This window comes from Haemaphysalis longicornis, unplaced genomic scaffold, assembly GCF_048455015.1.
Source record: "Haemaphysalis longicornis isolate Haplotype H1 unplaced genomic scaffold, Haemaphysalis longicornis Haplotype H1 scaffold_1, whole genome shotgun sequence".
In the NCBI taxonomy this organism is placed as follows: domain Eukaryota; kingdom Metazoa; phylum Arthropoda; class Arachnida; order Ixodida; family Ixodidae; genus Haemaphysalis; species Haemaphysalis longicornis.
In genome coordinates this window covers 39129095-39149231 of record NW_027526203.1, presented here as the reverse complement: position 1 = coordinate 39149231, position 20137 = coordinate 39129095, and positions in this window count along the sequence as shown.

Below are 20137 nucleotides of genomic sequence, written 5' to 3'. Positions count from 1 at the left end.
GTCGGCACGGAATCTTTTGCTAGCTGGGGCACATCACGCGGTATTTCGACTAAGTTACTTAACAAAGAAGCGTTTTTGTGTATGCCCCCACCGTACACTGCCGTGGATATATAATTGATTGATTATAGGGTTTAACGCGCCGACGCAACGCAGGCGATGAGGCGCGCCGCAGTGGAGGGCTCCGGATTAATTTTTACCACCTGGGGATCTTTAATATGCACCGAAATCACGTACACACGGGCATTTTTGCTTTTCGCCTCCATCAGAAAAGCGGCCGCCACGGCCCAGAATCGAACCCGCGACCTCATGGATATATAGCGCGTGAAAATATTTGTGTTGTGTGTGGGCGCTTCATAATTTTTTTTTTTTTTTTTGAGGCGCTTTGGAACCATCCTCACTTCTCTTTGCTTGGGAGTCAAATACAGTATTCCCTCGTTATAACGAGATCGCTTTATTCGAAATATCGCTTTATTCAAAATTTCTTCTGGTCCCAACCCAAACGCATGCTTTTTAGGCCGCATTATTCGAAGCGCTCGAAGAGCCTGACCCGCTTAGAGCGAAGTGTCGAGCGGAGGCGTCGCCCATTGGCGGCGACCCATCGGCAAGTCAGGAGGTCAACATGGCCGGTCAACGCAAGCTGGTCTTTCCCCGGACAATTTTCTGGAGTCAGTTCATGCTCGATTTGCGTCAACCGAATTTAGACAAATGGTCCAACTGCGTGGTACGGTCCTTAAATTTTGTTCCTAGACATTGGTGTGGGCGCGACGGTGTGCGAACACCGACACTCGAACCGTAGAATTAGCAGTGTCGTTGACGAGGGAACGCCGAAAAGCGCTTGTTTTGCAAACTTCACGGCTGCACACCGCGAGGAAAATTTGCCCAGTGATCATGCTAAGCCTCTAGAGCGAAAACCGTCAGTTTTCGTGATTGCGCTGTGTACCCAGAGTGAGCGGGTAATCGTTTTTTGAGCGCAACAAGCACAACCCTAGACTCTATAGCCACGGCATTTGCGGCGGTTTCCAGCGCGAAATTCGCGTATCATTCCGTGACGCCCGCACGCCTCCCTATAAATTGGCCACAGCCACTGACACTTTTATGGGCGACGACCACGGCCTCATGCATTGCTGCTCAAATCGGAGATGGGGTTCCTCGTGCCCGACAAAAACTTGAAACAGCCAAAACTCACTTCGCTTTTTGCACCCGAATAAAGTTGTTCTTCTCTGAATACATTCTGTTTTGGTTCCTTGCAGTTGTGGTGGGATTAAAGCTCAATTGCTCAAGCTCTTCTCGAGCGGTTGCTTATATCGAAATACCGCTTATAACAAATTTTTCCGCCGTCCTGCTGACTTCGTTATAACGAGGGATTACTTATATGCTTTGAAGCTTGAACGGAATCTGACCAATTTGCATCGTTCATTAACTAGGCCCCATCGCACGTCGAACGCTGCCTCCTCAGTTGGGAATATCTGTTAAATGTAAATGCCGAATAAAAGTAATAGGAATGTATGCACGCATATATATATGATGTTTTTGGCACTTTCAATCAACAGACAGAAACTGTGGTACTAGCTTCTATTTTGCGCGCCTGTAATTTTTGTGAATTCCACGATTTGGAAAATTCGCTACCTTGAAGAGTGCGGGAAACTTTTTCATGGAATCAGGCTGCCAAACAGTAACTGCGCTTGCATTCTTCATTACACAGGGCTTTCTTTTTTTCTTTTTTTATCGCCCGCCTACTCGGAGTGAATCACGAGACGCACGCAGGGAAAGCAACAAGGGAGAACATCTGTGTTATGGCCAATCATTTTACTTGCGGCTGTTTGAAATGAAAAACATAAGCTCTAAAGGCTTATCTATTTCAATGACCATATGCCTTGGGGAAGTAGGAGGGCTCGGCCAGAAGTATTTAGGAATGGGTTTTTTGGTAAAGCATTTCACTGCAGCTTTTTTTTTTTTATCGAGTCAGCCAGGACGGGTACATGCAGACCTCCTTCAATACATGACATTCGGGGATAACCACGTAGTTTTCACAATTAGCACAAACACTGCATGTGGCGCCGCCGGGCTCTCCTGGAACGGATCTCACTGTCTCAACAATGCGCGAAATAATGGTTCCAGCGGTGGTCGCGAACGGCTAATCTCGTTGCTGCGGTTTCATCCTTCTGTCTCACTCGCGAAGGTAAGCGTCCGCAAATAGCCTCGGCTCCGCAGCCCGATTCGCGAAAAATTTGGGCCGCCGAAATTAAAAGGTCCTATAGTAGTTCTATCGCAGCTTCAATTGTGAGCTGATGTACCCCGAGCCGCTGAATTTCACCGCTCTAACTGGCCGTCAAAGCCCCATGCGCGCCCGCTCTCCGCAGCAGTAGCGCGCGGCACAGGCCGGCCGGCGGCCGCTCTCGCTCCCGCCGCTCGGGCGCTCCGATTGCTGGCAGCGCCCTCTGCGCAGCTCTGCGCGTGCATCAGCGGCGCGGACACGCCTCCCCATAGAGAAGGCGCCCGGACGGCAGACTAGCAAGATTTCTAGGGACCCTAGTTTTGTGGTTTTGCCTGGTTTTGCGTTGAAACGTGCGCCGCCACCGTTTTCTACCATGCCCGGGAAAGTCGATTATACTGAAGAGGAAAAAGAACTTCTTCAAGAGCTGGTGCGCAAATACAAAAACTTTGTAGAGCGTAAGAAAAGTAACGCCGTGTCGCTGCATGCGAAATCTAAAGCATGGGAGCGGCTTGGCGAAGAATTCAACAGCATGTCAAACGTGCGCCCGCGTACTGTGAAACAACTCCGCAAGTTGTGGGATAACCTTAAGCAGAAATGGAAGAAGGCCAAGGCAGCAGAAGTTCGAGGAGCCATGGGGACAGGTAAGTCTGCATTTTCTATCAATCAAAGGAGCGGATGTTTCAAACCGAATCGTTTCAGGCGGTGGACCACGACGTACTCCCACAGACGACAGCAGCGGCCAAGTGGAGGCCATCATACCTCATTTGCTGGAGAGGCCGAGCAACCCCTACGACAGCAACCGTCTCGGCCAGCCCGCGCCCGGCCGGCCCGTTACCGTCGATGCGATAATTGACAACATGGTCCGGGAAGACGATTGCGCAAGCAACGATGGTGAGTTTTTTTCGCGCTCGTAAAATTTTGCCTAAGCGCGCATTTCGTGATCAGAGCATCGCTGGTTATCATAGCGAATGAACCGAATTGCAGAAGGTATTTTAGTTATTGTAACCAGGTAACTGTTGCCTCTAGAAGAGAAATGTGTCATCTGCCTAACTCCCAGATTCATGTTTGGAAAAACGTGTCAAGGATTATCCTGATTCATATATTTTGCATTTGTCTGTAAGCTTCATCCACCAATAAACATTGCTATAACTATTTCAGTATGTTTCAATACTTGTATATCAGTTTGCATAGCTTCAATTCTTCTGTAAGCTTCATCCACCAATAAACATTGCTATAACTTTCAGCATGTTTCAGTACTTGTATATCAGTGTCACACAATTTTTTTACCTCCACAGGGCACCACGTTGTCACACCTGTTTGGTGGGGCAACATGTTGTATTTCGTGAACTTTGGCTGAACTGCATTGTTTAACCATTCACAATGACACGGGGTACAACATAATCATTTTATTTATCTTGATCAAGTGAACTATGGGATGTTTCTTTTCCTGTGCAGACCAAGACGCCGAGGCCGACCCAGACGAGACTCTGGAGCTCAGCCACAGTGATTTTGCAGTGCTGGAGGACCTGCGTGGAAGCCCACCATCCACTCCAGAGGGCAACAGTGAACTGCATGCAGTTGTCCATGACAACAGCCATGGAGCACAAGTACAGCCCAGACAGGCTGACGACGGCGGGGCAGCTGCAGCTCCACGCACCGCCAGCCAACCCCCAGGGACTCGGAATGGCCTACTGGGGCAGACCCTTGCCGTGGAGCTGGACGCCAGGCTTCAGGCTTTACGGGACGAACACGAAGAAAAAAGTCAAGTGCAAAAACAAAAAGCACTTGCACTACATGAAGAGCATGCGCTCAAAATGAAGCAACTTAAAGAAAACCACGCCGACGAGCTTGCAAAGCGTGAGGTAATTCACGATATGCAAGTGCGCCTACTGAAGGCTAAGCTTAAAACTCAACGGCTTAAAGCAAGACTGCTTTCGAAGCAGCTGAGCGATAAAGCATCCTAGCCATCTTATAAGCTAGCTCAATGAAAATGTGTGAATATGCAAGGCATTCAAAAAGTGCTAAAAATAACTTGTCTGCATCTGTACACAGTGCTTATAAAAAAAAATATGAATTGCACTAAAAAAAAAGTCGGACTGAACATTGTAAGCGTTGCTGTAGCCCGCATAGAAGCTTTGGTAAAGAAAACGTACAGTTTGGTATCAGTTTAGTAACAGTACACAGACAGTACATAGTTAATATTTGTGGCAAGTGAAGTACTGCACCCGTCCCCCACATCGAAATAGAGCTATTACCTTGAACATTGGAGAAGCACCGTTGGATAAGGTGCCTTCGCACGCGCGATCCAAGCTGAGTGTCATGGCCAGCTGTTCCAGAATCTGAGTCCTCGGGCTCGGGACCCTGACCGTCGGGGCAGGGCTCACGCAGGGCATGCGCGACATTGTGTAGTGCAGCACACGCAGTTATTATTGCTGCAGAGCGATCCGTCTCGGTCTGGAGCTTGGTCTTCAGGCACGCGAAGCGCCTCTTCCAAACCCCAAACGCTCGCTCCACTGAGTTTCTTGTTCGAATTTGACTTTTGTTGTACCTGCATGCAGCAGTGAATTGTAAGCACATTAAACACAAAAAGCTTTGGTCAGCTGCAGCCCATCACTTAAACAAGTCCTTAAGACATGGCAAAAAGCAACTTGCAAGTCGCCACTATCTAATCTGTTTTCCTTATAATCTAGATTATTTCCTTAAAGTTCCCGTCAAAATTGGCATGACTTATCAGGACATAGCAGCCATTTGAATGAAACAAACTTTTATTTTGCCATCATGGCCCCTTTAAGCAGCTCAGTACTCTGTTTACGAATGTCAGTATAGCCCTAATAGCACCATAATTACCATATAATATTTCAACACAGAAACATTCGAGGGCCTTAGCATAGCAGGTAGCGTACAGTGCGCTAATGTTACTAGTACTGTGACCCCACTGCACATGCGCAATGGGATGCGCTATTCCTTATGTCATTCCAAACAGAAAACATGCTTTAGCGTAGCAGAAGCCATTCTGTCCGTCGTGTGTACCACCTGGCAGATGGTCGCTTTGAAAGCCCTTGAAAGAGAAAGTCCCAAGATGGCTTGAATGACGTATTGTTGTCTTGTGCCTACTCCAGCTAACTAAACAGATTTTTAGTCGTCCGGCGCCGTTTCATGAAAATGAGGTAGCGAAGAGTGCAGTTTGCGTGATTTTGGTAACTCGTGCAAACACGACCACGACTGCAACTGCTACAAATGGCAAGTGTGGTAACAAAATTCGCTACTTTTTTCATTATACGTCTTGACATGCAAACACATTCTTCTTGAGCATTGTACAGTGCTATGTGGTATCACTGTTGTTTCAATTTAGCAGCGATGCAATGGAAAAATAAAAACCAGCTTTCAATCTTGGATTGTCGGATGACGCACACGAGTCCTCTTTTTCATGGTAGTTCAAAAATCATTACTACACACATCACCTAATGACATCTCACCCCCAAATACTGACTATGCCTAATCTGATGTTTATGTTCAAACCAAATACAAGTGTTCATTCCAAACAACCAGTGCAAATGCACACGTGCTTGCCTCTTTTCTGCGCTTGTCCTCGGGACCCTCAGTGGTGTCATGAGGAAGGGCAGGCAAGGGTACCCCTGGTCCCCGAGCAGCACACCAGGTACACTGCTCGCCTCGTACATAGCCATGACGCGGCTGTTCTCGAAAATCCTGCTGTCATGTACCGACCCAGGCCAGCTGGCTACCACGTCCAAGAATTGTAGCAAGAATTGTAGCTCAGGGCCATGGCTGCCTGTAAAAACAATTTTTGGTAATGAGATGTCTTGTTCAGAAAGGCTGTTCACAAAAATATACAAGCTGAACAGGCAGTAAACAGTAATTTGAAGCTCACCACGGCATGCAGCATCACGCCAAAAACCTGCAGAGCAAGCGCCTTTACCTACTTTAGTGCAAGATAAGTTAGGTACAGATATTGATGGACACGGTTTGCGATTTGGGTTTAACAGATTATTTGCCCCAAGTCACACAGGATAGTTGCTGTACAACTGTAGCACCTACATTATTCGCTGCCAAAAATCAGAATAACTTGAGGTACGTACATCAAGGCTGAGGCCACAGACCACATCCTCTTTTCATACCTTAATGGTTATACGCTCAACTGGGTGAGTCTTCTTTTTACGAATATACTGTGTCGACAGCAACCTAAATGGTACAGTACTGTATTTGAAACAGTACAAAACAAGCGTGTGCAAAGTGCTGCGGAGAAGTGTGCGTCCAGTTGAAAGAGCGGGGTAAGGTCGCATCAAGGTAGCCCGCGAGCGACCTTGCAGTAAGGAGGCATCAAGGGAGCGTTTCGTAAGGACGCCTCAGTAGGGAACGTTCCAAAATTGAACTAAGGCATCCTTACGAGTTCTAAGGCGACCTTAGTAAGGTAAGGAAGGTTTTAAAATTTGGGCCTAAGGATTGCAGTTTGGCTCACGCGATCGAACGCTTTACGCATGTCGATGGCAAGGACATAGTCGCGGTTGCCTGCTGTGGAAGTGCGATTGATCACCCGTCGCAGCAGCCATAAACAGTCGTGCGTACCTAGGTGTGGCCGGACACCAGTTTGTGATAAGTGGAGCCATGGCCGGACGTATTCCATATAGTGTTTCATGCGATTATTTATGAGACGCTCGATGAGTTTGCAGATTGTTGGTGTCAAGGAAATGGGCCGAAGGTTAGAGATGTTGGAGGAGTCTTTGTTAGGTTTTGGGATGGGATGGACGAGCGTGAGCTTGAGGTTGTCCGGAACAGTCCCTGTAGCCCAAAGGTCATTGATGACGTCCAGAAGCACTAGGTGGGTAGCTTCGTCCAGGTTGCAAAGGTGCCGCCAAGTGAGCCCATCATGGCCCGGAGCCGAACGTGGTTTGCCTTGGTGGAGGGCAGCCTGGAGCTCCGCAAAGGTGAAGGGGAGATCTAGCTCCTCAACAAGCTCCGATAGTGGTATGTTGGGTAGCGGGGGATGAGAAGGGAAGCGTGGGGAAAAAAGTAGTTATGAGCTGCTGTTCCACAGCTTCAGGGGTGTCCTTTAAGTGAGCATGGAGAACAGCGTCGACTTATGCTTGCGCTTGCCGGAAAACCCACGATACACCTGCCATAACTTGGAGAGGCCGCGTTCCTTGCCGAGTCTTGCGCAGAGGCTGTGTCATTGTTCATTGGCGAGCGAGCGCTGATATTCCATAATTAACTTGTAATGTTTTCTCATCTTGAGGAGATCATGGTGACGTTTCCCGCTAGCAAGGTACCGGGTGGTTAGAGTTTGAGCTCTCTTCCATAGGATCGCCATGTGGGCGTCCATAGCCGGGGTATTGTCGTCACAGTCACCATATTAACCAGAGAGATCTCTGGCTTTCTGAAGAGTAGCAATGATTGGTCGAGGGATTGAGGCGTGGACAAAGAGGACATGCTCCGGTAGGTTGTCCAATCGATTCGGGGTAGGCGCTGGCGTGTTCGGAAGCGCTTTCCGGTGAGAGTGATGAGAATCGGATAATGGTCGCTGCCCCACGTTGTTGTAAAGAGGCTCCAGTGCCCGACAATGCCAGGCGAAGCCAAAGTAAGGTCAGGGGAGGAGTTCTGTTGCTTGGGATGTAGGCCAATACGTGTGTGTTGCATTGGATTATTGATGATAATGAGGTTACACTCTTCCGAGGTTTCCTGGAGGCGGGCACCACGGCCGTCAGTTTGAGCGTAACCCCAGGTGGTACTTTTGACATTAAAATCGCCGCCGATAATGATCGGTGTTCTGGGATATTTAGATACCAGGTGCCGAAGCCAGTTGTACGAAATTGATTTTTGAGAGCCAGTGGCTGGTCTGTAATAAACCGAGGCTGCAATAAGTGGCTTGCCGTCCGGGAGGCGAAGGTGGACGATGACAGCCTCGTGATGTCCGGGATTTCGACCAGGGATAGAAATTTTGTAATAACCCAGATCTGATCTGACCAGGACCGCCGTTTGTTCAACAATCGAGGGCGTGCAGTGTGGGCTATGGCCTGGGCCCCTTCTCGTAATTGAAGCTTCTGTAAAAGTCGTAAAGTCATAGGCTTGAGGAGTGACCCGGGTTTCCTGGAGTAGAATTAAGAAGGGTGAAATTTGAAGAATGCGGTTGGAAAGTATGGAGCCGGTTTGGGTAAAACTACCGCAGTTCCATTGTGTTATTTTAAGTCAGCTGCGACCTTAGCCGCGAGACGAGAGGCTTCGGCGGAGTTTTGAAAGGTTCAAGCCAAATCAATGATGACGATGGTAATGTGGCTCTATAAATCGTAGTGCTGTTTTTCCGTCGTCTAAAATGGATAGTTTTTTTTTTCACAGCGATCGGCCCTGGCTTTTCAAGCTGAATCTTGATTCGAGCCCCATCCGCTTCAAACCCCTACGTAATGTTACATTTAACATTACGTAGGAGTTCTGTGGGATGAGTAGCTTGGTATTTATTTTTCGAAGTCATTCTGTTCGTGGTTTCTGACGAAGCCTGCGTGGTTGCGACCACACGAAATGCAAAACAAGAAGCTTGAAATTGTAGCTTCACAAAGTGAGCTGCACTTCACCGTGTGAAGCTAATAGTTTTAAAACTACCATATTAGGCGGGGGAAGTTTCGGAGTAATGTAGACCACCTGGGGATCTCTTCCAAAGCTCGACATTTCTTCCTCGCCTCCCTCGTAAAAACACGCACTGCTGCCGAAAATCAACCCGGTGCCGTGTGCTCAGCGGCCCAACGCCTTAGCCCCTGAAGTGGAAAACCCCAAAGGTATCAAACAAGGTAACAGCCACCCAGACTTGGCGTATGCGCACCACTGTCAACTAGGAGTAAGACATTCCCCAAGTGCAACAGCGCGAGCTTCTCTTCCCTCCAGTCTTGTGCCGCTCCCGTGCACACGCGCTACCTGCGACCGTGCGCAGGACGTCCGCGGCACCCTAGTCCAGCACGCTCTGCTCACGGTGCGGGGCCGGCCGGTGGGCTTCTGGTCGTCGGACCAGGGCGAGTTCTGGCGCATGCTGCAGCCGGGGGACTACACACTGCTGGCCTCGGCCGCGGGGTATCTGCCCGCGGCGGCCCGCTTCACCGTCGCCGACGGCCAGCGCTGGGGGCCGCCCGTGGTGCTGACGCTGCACTTCGCGCCGCGAGTGCTGCCCGTTCTGCAGATGCCCCCGCCCGCCGTGCTCTCACGCACCAAGAACGGCACGGGCCCCGGCAACCGCTCGCCGCCGCGGCAGCCCTCGAGGGCAGGCCTGCCGTCCTCCTCCACGGCGCCCGACGGGGCTCTGTGCTCGCCCAGGATCCTGCTTCCCTCGTGGGCCCTTCTTGTCGGGATAGCGACTTTATCCTGCGAATGAATATAGCTAATCGTAGATTAAAATTTTATACAGGCGACAATTCTCAACAGTTTCTCGGTACGTCCTGGAAGGCAATACTTTACCATTCGGCTGCCCTAATCGCTGAAAGGCACCCCAAAAAGGGAGTACGTAAGAACTAACCCATTTCTCAACCGATCTGGGGGAAGAGCAAAAACGTTAAAAGGCACGGAACCGTTTATCCCATCGTTCCGCTCAGTTTTAAAGAACACTGATGCAATTTCGTCAAAACTCCGTTGTTATCTGTAATCCATGGGTGAGTTCAAATGAGCACGCTTTTTTTCGTGTATCTGAACTCTGAAGCAGTATTTATTATGAAAGCTAAACGAGGAAAGAGAAGGCAAATGTCACGCACCACCTGATCCAATGGTAACAACTACACCAGTGAAGCAAAACTACGCGCGAAATGTGTGGAATGGGACTGGATAATGTCCAAGGTTTTGAAGCCCCTCATTAACACTTTCGGTTCGGTAATGCTTTCTTTTCTTTAAAAGCGCCATGCAGACAAAACACAAGCTTGGTTCATTCGAAATATATTGCCTCGTAAGAATCATACTGACACCATTTTTAACGTCAACGTCGCTCAAATAAGCTATATAATTCGGAAAAAAAAAAAAATGGAAAGGCCATGCGACCCACTAGCTCATTTCGAGGAACAGAACTTATGATGTCATACGTGCCAGCTCTGCGATTGGCTCAGGCCGGCAAAAGCAAACGTAAATAAGGCAGGGCCTGTCAGTTTGCCAAACGAGCTATTCGCGATTAAATTTAGGGCACATTTTTTAATATCACTAAGAATGGTGGGGTAAACAATGGAAGTTACGAAAATACACGTAAACTAGAAGTACCGATGCGTAGTCCTGTTGGTACCGCGTGCACTATGCTTGTTTTAGCTGCACGGCAGGGCGGCGCCTTGGGGTTGTCTGAGGCAACACTAGCCGATTCGCGTAAGCGACGGTTTCTTACGTGACCAGATTTGTCGAGCGAACACCATGTTTCACGAAACGATTATTTGCTACCTTAACAAAAACAGGCCAGGTGCAAATACGGTCAAAAACAAAGCAAAGTCAGAAAACAACCCGGCGCAGTATAATGGCGGCATCTAGGGGGACTGACGGTACACAAGGCTCCGCAGTCGGCTGCCGAGCCTAATGGTTCTATTCGCCCCGAGATCGAACACAGTCGGCCCCTGGCGGTAGCGGGACGAACCGCTCCTAGTGTGGATGGCGCTCTCGAATCGTCTGCTCGTTCACATTGCTCACGGCGCAAGAAGCGAGCTGTACACGTTAAAAACACGGATTTGTGCGCTTATTTTGCAGTAAGCAGTGGCATAGTTGCATCTGCTTGCGCATTTCATCTAGAAACGCAATAATCAGCGGCTGTTGCGGGATCGATATTGCGCTAGCTTAGTTCCAAGAAACATCGTCGCCGTTGTCACCGCTTGAGCGTGAAACGTGTCCTAAACATTGCTTCGACAGTTTGCACTCTCCTTATTGTTGAGTGCAGTTGTCTGCCATTTCAGGAACGCTGAAGGGTGCTTTTTGAAGGTGGTGTGGTGGTTATTTAAAGGATAAAAGTTTACTACACGAAACGGGTATGAAGCGACAAGACCCGTTCATACGCGTACACTTGCCACACCCTTGCAAAATTGAGCTGTGTTCTTTAAGAAACCAGAAACAAACAAAAACAATTACACTGCACACGACCAGGGTGCCATCGCCCATACATTACGGGAGACGTATTTTACACACGCAAGCGCCTGTGCGATCAAATTCTTCCCGTACCTTTTCGAAAATATACACAATTTTTGGACAACCGTCGCTTATACTGTGTTGTTAATTGTATGAATTATTTAAAATACGCTTCTGTGGATGCAGAAAACTATTTCAGAGGGATTTATCGGTAAAATTAGGCACTTGTGAGTTTGCGCCTGTTTTGTGGCATTTCGTGTGTCATTTTTATATGTCCCATTTTCAAATCACGACATGAATAACCTTGTCCAGAAATGTGTTTCACTCAGCATAACCCCATGCCTAATATGGTCACGTCTTAACCTCCTAAGGTGGACCTAATTGTAAAGAAGGAGGAAAAATCGCGTAATTTAATGCCCGTTGTTCCCACATGTGTGAAGGGTGTGTGCCACGACTCGCCGGATTTTTTTTATTTTTCCCACAGTGCTAGCTTTAAATACCATTTTGAAAAAGAAGAGCCACCATTCCTGGAAAAGGGGGATTAATCATTTTTGTAAATACTTGCGTTTACTAGTTGAAGTACTGCTTTTTCACCGCTACGGAACACGACGCCTAGCGTACTTCTATAATTGCAAGTAATACTGATAGCCAACGTTTGGATTTTCCCGTCACTGCATTTGGAACGCTAAAAGATCCCCCTCCCCCCCCCCCCCCCAAACAAAAAAACAAGATGCACGCGAAACTTTTACCCGTGGCTGTTTACCCATCTTCAAGAATTAAATCTTCAAGAACCACAAAAAAGTTACGGTGAACCCGTTGCGCTATTTCGAAACGAGAAATAAAGGGGAACGTTTTAAAACATCTGCAACATGGCAACTTCATTTGCAATCATTATAACAGAGAAAAAATATCGTAAGCTCATTAGAAAAAATGTCGTGGCAGTTAAGTGGTGTTACCATTTCAGGGTATCCCACAAATGCGAGAATGCGTCACGCTACCAATGAAAGCCGTACAAGTTCATTGTACGGCCGTTCTGAATTCGGCCGTTCTGAAATTCCCGATGGGTCGTCGCTTTTTCGGCGTAGTAATGAAAACTTATTGCCGCTTCTATGCTACACATTGAACGTTGAGGAACCGAAATACACCATACCACCCTTGTCTTCGTCTTTCATGCTCACATGCGGCGCGAAAAAAGCACGAAGCGCGCCCACAGTGTGCATTCTCCTGGGCCGCTAAGCGGAGCATCCACACTAGCAGCGCGACGCTGTCGCCACCTATATGTCGATCTCGCGGCGAATAGGCTTCGTTTGAAGACCTGTTCTTGTGACGCCATTGCAGGCGTCCCGAAAACACACTATTTGGCGGGAGAATCAAAATTTTAACTCAAATTGATTACTTTCTCAGTGAATAAAGCACCGTTTGCTTCCGGACAAGCGCTAGGGGCACTGTAAAACACGAAATCTTTCGAATAAACCAAACTTGTATTTTTTTCTGCACGGCCCCTTTAAGAAAGACCAGTAGTTATGCTAGCAATAAGCGTATATGGCGGAATGTAGTTGTGTTTTAAAGACGATAGTGCTTCTTGGGCTACTTAAACCCGAAAATTTTGGTCTGTCTGTCTGTCTGTCTGTCTGTCTGTCTGTCTGTCTGTCTGTCTGTCTGTCTGTCTGTCTGTCTGTCTGTGTGTCTGTCTGTCTGTCTGTCTGACCCTTGAATGACCACCCGGCCAAATATAAAAGAATTTACGAACGAGAAATTTATATCGTCAAAACCTTTCCAAACCACAAAATCTGTATCATACTTCATACACGTCAACATTATTTAGTAAAAAGGAAACATTAGGCATATTGTGAGGCAAGACATCATACATTAATGATACTAGGGTGTGTTCTTTTGATGGAAAATTGATCTACCCTTCATATTTACGACAACAAATAAAAAATGGGTGTTTAAAACAATATTTTGACCCAGAAATACAAGAGCTCGCTTCCGAGCCAACATCTCGTTGCGGCGTTCCAAGTTCAACAGCAAAGAAATGATATAATAGATGGCGCAAAAACAGCAAAACGCGGGACCAATGATGGAATTTGCGTCAATAGTGTGGGATCCATACTTAAGGAAACATATAGAGAAACTGGAAGGGATCCAGCGACAAAGCGCCAGATTTATTTTTTCAGACTTCAGGCGCCTCTCATCAGTCTCTGAAATGATAAAGTCGTTTTGTGGCATCAGACCGGAAATAGACCCTCCACCTTGAGGAGAAAAGGAGAAAACTCCCCGGCCTGTGATATATCGAAGGTCGACGAAGAGAACGCCGCAAGCCGCCCCCTTTCCGGAAGAGAGCGCGCAGCTTTCGTCGCGTTGTCCTCGCTCTAGTTGAGAGGGAACAATTGTGCGCGATTTCTCATCGCGAGTAGTTGCGGTGATAGTGAACGGTTTTTTTATAATTCGTGCGGGAGGAGATAGCTGGGACAATAGACTTTACCCCAAAATACATTTCGAGTAGTCGTTGGTGCGGCAGGACCCCTTTAAATCACCTGAAAAATGTTAAACCATATGTTCCTAAAAATAACACTTTTAACTCCTGATTTTTTGTACGTACCGCGGACGAGTGGAATTCCCTGCCCTCCGACTGCGTGCATGCTACAACATGCGAAAAGTTTGTCTTTGTTGTCGGCTCCAGAATGCGCCGGTTAAGCATGCCAACACCGTAGAGTTTCGTACTAACATATACATCAGGAAATTCTGGCGCCAGTGTCAAAGCTAGCCACGCTCCAACGAGCGAGCCATCCTGCACCGTGGAGAACATACGAGGCGTTTTTTTCGAAATGAGTCAGATCCAGAAACCGAAACTAAGTCGGATAAAACTGCAGGGACAAGAAAAACTCGGCATGCCCTTAAAAAAGGGTGGCAAAAAAATAGTTGAGATAACGCCCTGAAAACGCGTACGCAGATCGTAGTTCGTATCGAAAGGGAGCCAGATCCGGCTGTTTCACGGATTGAAATGAGCCAAATTCATTTGCCCAGAGGGCGTATGCTTTTGGCCTGTCTGTGCACACTGTTTCGTGGGTGTTTTCGGAAGTTTTTTTTTTTTTTTTTTTTTGCTTTTCGTAGCTGGCTTATTATAAATTCAGACGGCAATTAGGAACAACGAAAGATCTGTCCCCAGATGTCAACGACGAAGTGAACGGAAGAAGTGAATGAAATGACGCTGAGAGATATGAAACAATGATTTCATTTCGTCTCACCTTACCCTACGAAATAACGCAGGTTTTCTTTTTTTTACTCCCATATTTACCATTTTAGTACGTAACTAAGTAGCCGCCGCTTAGAAGTCCTAGCAAATCTCCCCCTTCCTTGGAGAGTATGAGCCAATTCATTAAGGTGAAGAAGATATGAGCACACTTCTTGCGAAGCCTTTTGGAAATTCATGGCAAAAGAATGAAGAGCTTGCTCACTTTATGAGTGCCTCCAGGAGTGCCCGAGAAGATTATCCTAGGGAATAATTCGAAATTCGAAAAGGGCTGCTAATGGTGCGAAGAGGACTCACCTGCTGTACATGCGTAGTTCTACTGTTCTTGAAGTTCTGTTGCATATCTCAATGCCTTTTCCACCAAAACTCAATCGCACCATGCTTGAAAGCCAATTTAAATAAAGTTTTCATAAGAATGCCGCATCAAAGTGAGTGTTTCAATTCAATATGAGCCAAATTCAAACTCATCACCCCAATATTGCTCAAATTCACGGCACAATTTTTAATAACTTGTGGCCATAAACTTTCCCTAGCTGACATGTAAAATATATCATATAATAGCTTTGACGGCGTTGCCTTTAGGTCCTGCAACAAACTTCAGGTTGTTTCTCAAAATCGCGTTGGCTCATTTTGGCTCATTTCGAAAAATCTGGCTCATTTCGAAAAAAAAAAACGCCTCATATATCGTTACTTGAAATCGCCCATGAGCAAGATCAGAAGTTGTCTGTGGCTGCAAAAGAAACTAATATTATTGTTAAAAGATTTTTAATAGTTGTATTAACAAAAAGTGCGGTTCCAAAACTTTTATTGTTCCGAGATTTTTTAGCAGATTCGTGCGAATATAAAAAAAATGTGTCACCCTTTTTGGGGGATTTTGGCGTAAGCGACGAATAGAAGCCATGTGGCAAGCGAGGCTCAGTAGGCGAGGAAGGCTTCCAGCTGGTATGTGGTGGCGCCTACGACTGCACGCGATTGTAGAGACGGATTTTTTGAAGTAGATATTAGTATAAAAATACATTTCCAGCACAGCTCAGTCCGAGCAAGTGTCGTAACATATTGTCACGGAGCCAAAGATGAGGCAGTCGTCTTTTTTTTCCATTCATTCATTTATTTTGCATTTTCGTAACAACAACCATAGGCGTGCGCAGAGTTCTCAATTTGGGGGGGGCAAAGTCTTACCGCTGCGCCCCCCCCCCCCCCCCCCAGAGCAACTCCCGACCTCTTCTCACTGAAGGCCTTGCGAGGGATGGTTATAAAATTTTTATTTCAATGTGATGGAATTGCAACACACACAAAATATTTCTGAGCAGAAATTTTACTTTCATGTGTTACATCGGCAAGGCATGGGGCAAATTTGGCGCCCCCTTCAGATGATTAGAGGGGGCGGCCGCCCCCCCTGCCCCCCCTGTGCGCACGCCTATGACAACAACAACCGAAAATGCAGGAAGGAGGGCAAAAAGCTGGACGCAGCCAGCTTGACAGGGACCCAACTCCCTTTACAAAGCAGTGGGGCACATAGCGAACAATTCCGGAATTTCTTATTTGCAGGTAAAAATGCAACACCAAGCAGAAAAAAAAAATTGGACTGGAAAAAAGTTTTTTTTTATCATGCTTTTCACGCTCACACACAAAAAAAATCATGACACTGGACACTTGCAGTGCAATGTTAAGAAGGATAAAAGAAAAAGAAAGGCTATCATCTAGTACATAGTTACAACTTAGTAGGATTTAGCTTCGGTGGAAAAAAAAAGTGCAGGATTCTACAGCACAAAGAATATAGGAAAAAAGAACTGCGACACATTGGGATCACGTTACAAACGCACAATGGCAAATACAAATGTAACAATGCACAGTAATTAGAAGAAAGGAAGGAAAAAAAAGCGGTGTTTACAATGATTGGGAAGGTAATAAAGTTTCAGTTGATTAGGTGTAATGCTACGTAAATTAATTTCTCTGGGGCGAATTCATTTACAATTCGTGGTACACGGTTGCTAACCATATCAAGGCCGTGGTTGGTCCTACAGAACGGAGTCACCCAATTATCCCCATTTCGAAAATACCCAGTTTCAGGGACACTCTGCAAACTGGTTAGAGATAGACATGTTGTGTTATTATGCTTGAGGCTGTTTTTGTACCTGATGAGTAAATTGAAATTGTATAAAGAAGTAAACGGCAAAACCTTATAGGAATGGAAAAGGTGGTCAACGGGGGAATGACAGCTGAGGTTTGCAATGTGCCGGAGGGACTTTCTTTGGGCTGAGTAGATCCTATTTATATTTTGTTTTGAGGTAGCTCCCCACCAAAAGTACAATAATTTATCTGGGAGCAAAAAAGAGCTTTGAAAACTAATAGCTTAAATTTTTCAGGTAAAACATAACGGACTCTGCAAAGAGCGCCTGAGATCTTAGCCAGAGAACGGAGTACTCGGTTCACATTTAAGCACGTTTGTTGGAGCGAACTTGTGCTCCCCTAACAACTCAAAAGTACACAGGCGCGAAGCAGCAGTCAACAAAATGACGTGCGTCGGCGAGCGTCGGAGAATAGAATACCCCGGCGTCTGCTCTGCAGGCTTTTTTATCTTTCGGCGCGCGCGGTTCTCGAACCGTCGATTCACATCTACAACATTGTAGATTCAAGAAGATTAGTCTAGGCTGTTCACGTTAGATCGGAATGCTCTCCCTATCAGAAGAGACAACACATGCGGCACAGAAAGAAATAATGGAACAGGCGCTTCCCTTGGCACAGAGATAACTCAGACCGGCGCAGCCGGGCGGTAAAAGCAAAACATAAATAAACAAACCCAATGCATGGTTCACGGCATTACCCACCACCCTCTAAGAGTGCATCGACCCGATGCTAACATAAGCGACAGTCCGAACAAATAAAAAAAATAAGTCTGTCATCGTGCGCAAAAAGGTTTTAAGCGAACCACGTGGACGACTTCGGGCCGCGTGCGTCGTTGTGACGTTCCGAAATCACCATCGGGGACCACCTGGTAGGTAAGTTGGCCAACACGTTGTAAAATTCGGTAGGGTCCGAAATACCGTCGCAGAAGCTTCTCACTGAGTCCGCGTCTTCGGATGGGAGTCCAAACCCACACACGATCCCCATCTGAGGCGTGCGCTGTGGCATAACGCCCTCTGCCTCATCGGCGACGCTCAGCTTCCGAGCCCACCTGGCTCGCCTCTGTGGTTCCCAGGGGTCGCAGGAGGCGCGGTCACGCAGGCCACAGCAGGGTGTCTCGATTCACGCGCGTTTGCGCCGGCATCGAGACACCCTAGGCCATAGTCGGCCAAATCCGGCCAATTCGGCACCATGTCGGCGAGCTTCCGGTCACACCAAGGTCGGCAAGCACACGTGAGCAAGAACTTATTAAGTAAGTACGTCATAAATATCTCCAGGCAGAACAACCCCCCCCCCCACCCCCCCGGCACCGTGCGCTGGGATGGAACAGTTGGACGCCGCTATAACGCTAGCAGAGGTTAATTGCGCAATACAAACCCTACGAGTCAACTCTGCGCCTGGACCGGATGAAATCACAAATGAAATGATCCTTACTAAAGACAACTCGGTGGAGATTCTGACAAAATACTTCAACAAATGCTGGGAAAGTGGAAACATGCCAAGTTAGTGGAAGGCAGCCGCGAACAAACTGATTCAAAAATCAGGAAAGAAACTCAATCTGGAAAATCTTACACCCATATCACTCACGCCATGCCTAGGAAGCTTTTGGAACACGTCGTGCTCAAAAGACTCAATCGATACATGGAAGAAAAAGGTCCTATACCCCCCCTCCCCCCCCCCCCCCCCCATGGCGTCGCGTTTCAGAGAGAAAGACTCTTCACTCAAGACAACATGCTGCTCAGATTGAAGAAGCAGATTCTCGAGGGAAACGGCGGTTCCCCTCTGGACACAAGAGCCATACTTTTATTAGATCTAGCCAAAGCATTTGATTCCCTGAGACACGACGCTATTCTCCAGAGTTCCCAAAAGATAGTTGTAGGAACGCGAACCTATCATGATATCCGCATCTTTCTAAGCGACAGGACAGCCACACTCAGTCCCGGTCCCGGCCGATACCAGTCACGGTGACGATAATATTCATGCAAGCTGCGTTAAAGAAAACGCCCTAATAATATCGGAAGTATTTTCTTGTATTGTCAACTTAATCTTTAAAGGAGCCATGAAGAGAAAACAAAAGTTTGTTTTATTCGAAAGATTAGGTGTTTCATAGTACCCTGAGCGCTTCCCCGGAAGCAAATGATGCTTAATTCACTGAGAAATAAAACAATCTAAGCCAAAATTTTAAATCTCCCGCTGAATTGCACATTTCGTGACGTGAACAATGGCGTCATACGAGCCGGTCCATGAAACAGATACTTAGTATGTTGACTCCATATAGCACCCACACGCGGGAATCAAACAGGAACCGGAACTCGTGCCGAAACCGAGACGGCGGCCAGTTTAAAAATACTAGTAAAACCTAGTGCACCCGCAGCCCTAGTCATGGAATCGCCGGATCCGGAGAACAAAACTCTCGCCAAGAAGCTCGGGCTTGCATTTAACAACCTCACACCACTTGAACGCTCAATGCTTCTAAGTGCACGAGCGGCAGAAGTTGTGGGATACGCGGATGGGCCGGAAAGCGAACATTCCGCGATAGCCACAACCACGGGCCACAACAGACGAACGCCCAGCCGTCGGCACCGCTGCCTCGTCAGCCCCGTCGCGACGGACGAATACAGACTGGTATGTATGTGCCGTATTTTTATTATGGTTAATAATAGTTCAATATGCCAGTTGGCCGGTGTCGTGTATGGAAAGCCGTTCGCGCGAGCTCTCTGCTCCGACCAGAAAGATACGAGCATCAATGCGCGGTGTGTACGGCATTTTTTCCCCCAAGGTCAGAGTGCTTTGACGGCCATTTGACGAAGTCGGCGACGAGCGCCAGCATGTCCCAGGAGTGAGCTAACGTAAGAGTCCCTACCGTAATCACTTGCTTGGAAATGAAGCGAGCACACTCGTACTTCCTTTAGGTCTCTTTCTCCTCCGTTTGCAAAGTTCACAAAACGTAGCCACTTGCTTCGCCGAGGTTCGTCGTTGGGCAGCACATGAAAGGAGATCTCCTCACCGGCGGGGATGTCGCACTCCCTCGATGATTTACCCGTACTACATGGCCATTTCAGAACGCAGCAACGAAATTCCATTGTAAAGTACTCGAACAAACTGAAGTTTTCAGTGGTTGTAAACTGGGAACGAGCTCCTAACAACAGCAGCAAGCCAACACCATTCCGAAACTTCTGCGACGACTGTCACTATCTCGTCGCTGCTTGCTGTTCCTTACTCCTCTCGTTTCTATTTTTACCTTTGCTGGTTGGCGATATGACGGCCAACCTCCTGTGAAGGGATTACGATACCAAGCAAGGTCGCGGCTGTGCGTGCTGGGACGGTTCGTTGGCCCCGAAGAGCCTCGAACCGAAAATTCGTCTGTGCGACGGTGGCGACGGCGAGATGTCGAGTTCGGCCGGCGGTAGTTTCGTACGCATTGGTATACACGCTTGCGTGTTTATTCGGAACTTCAACCGTTTACT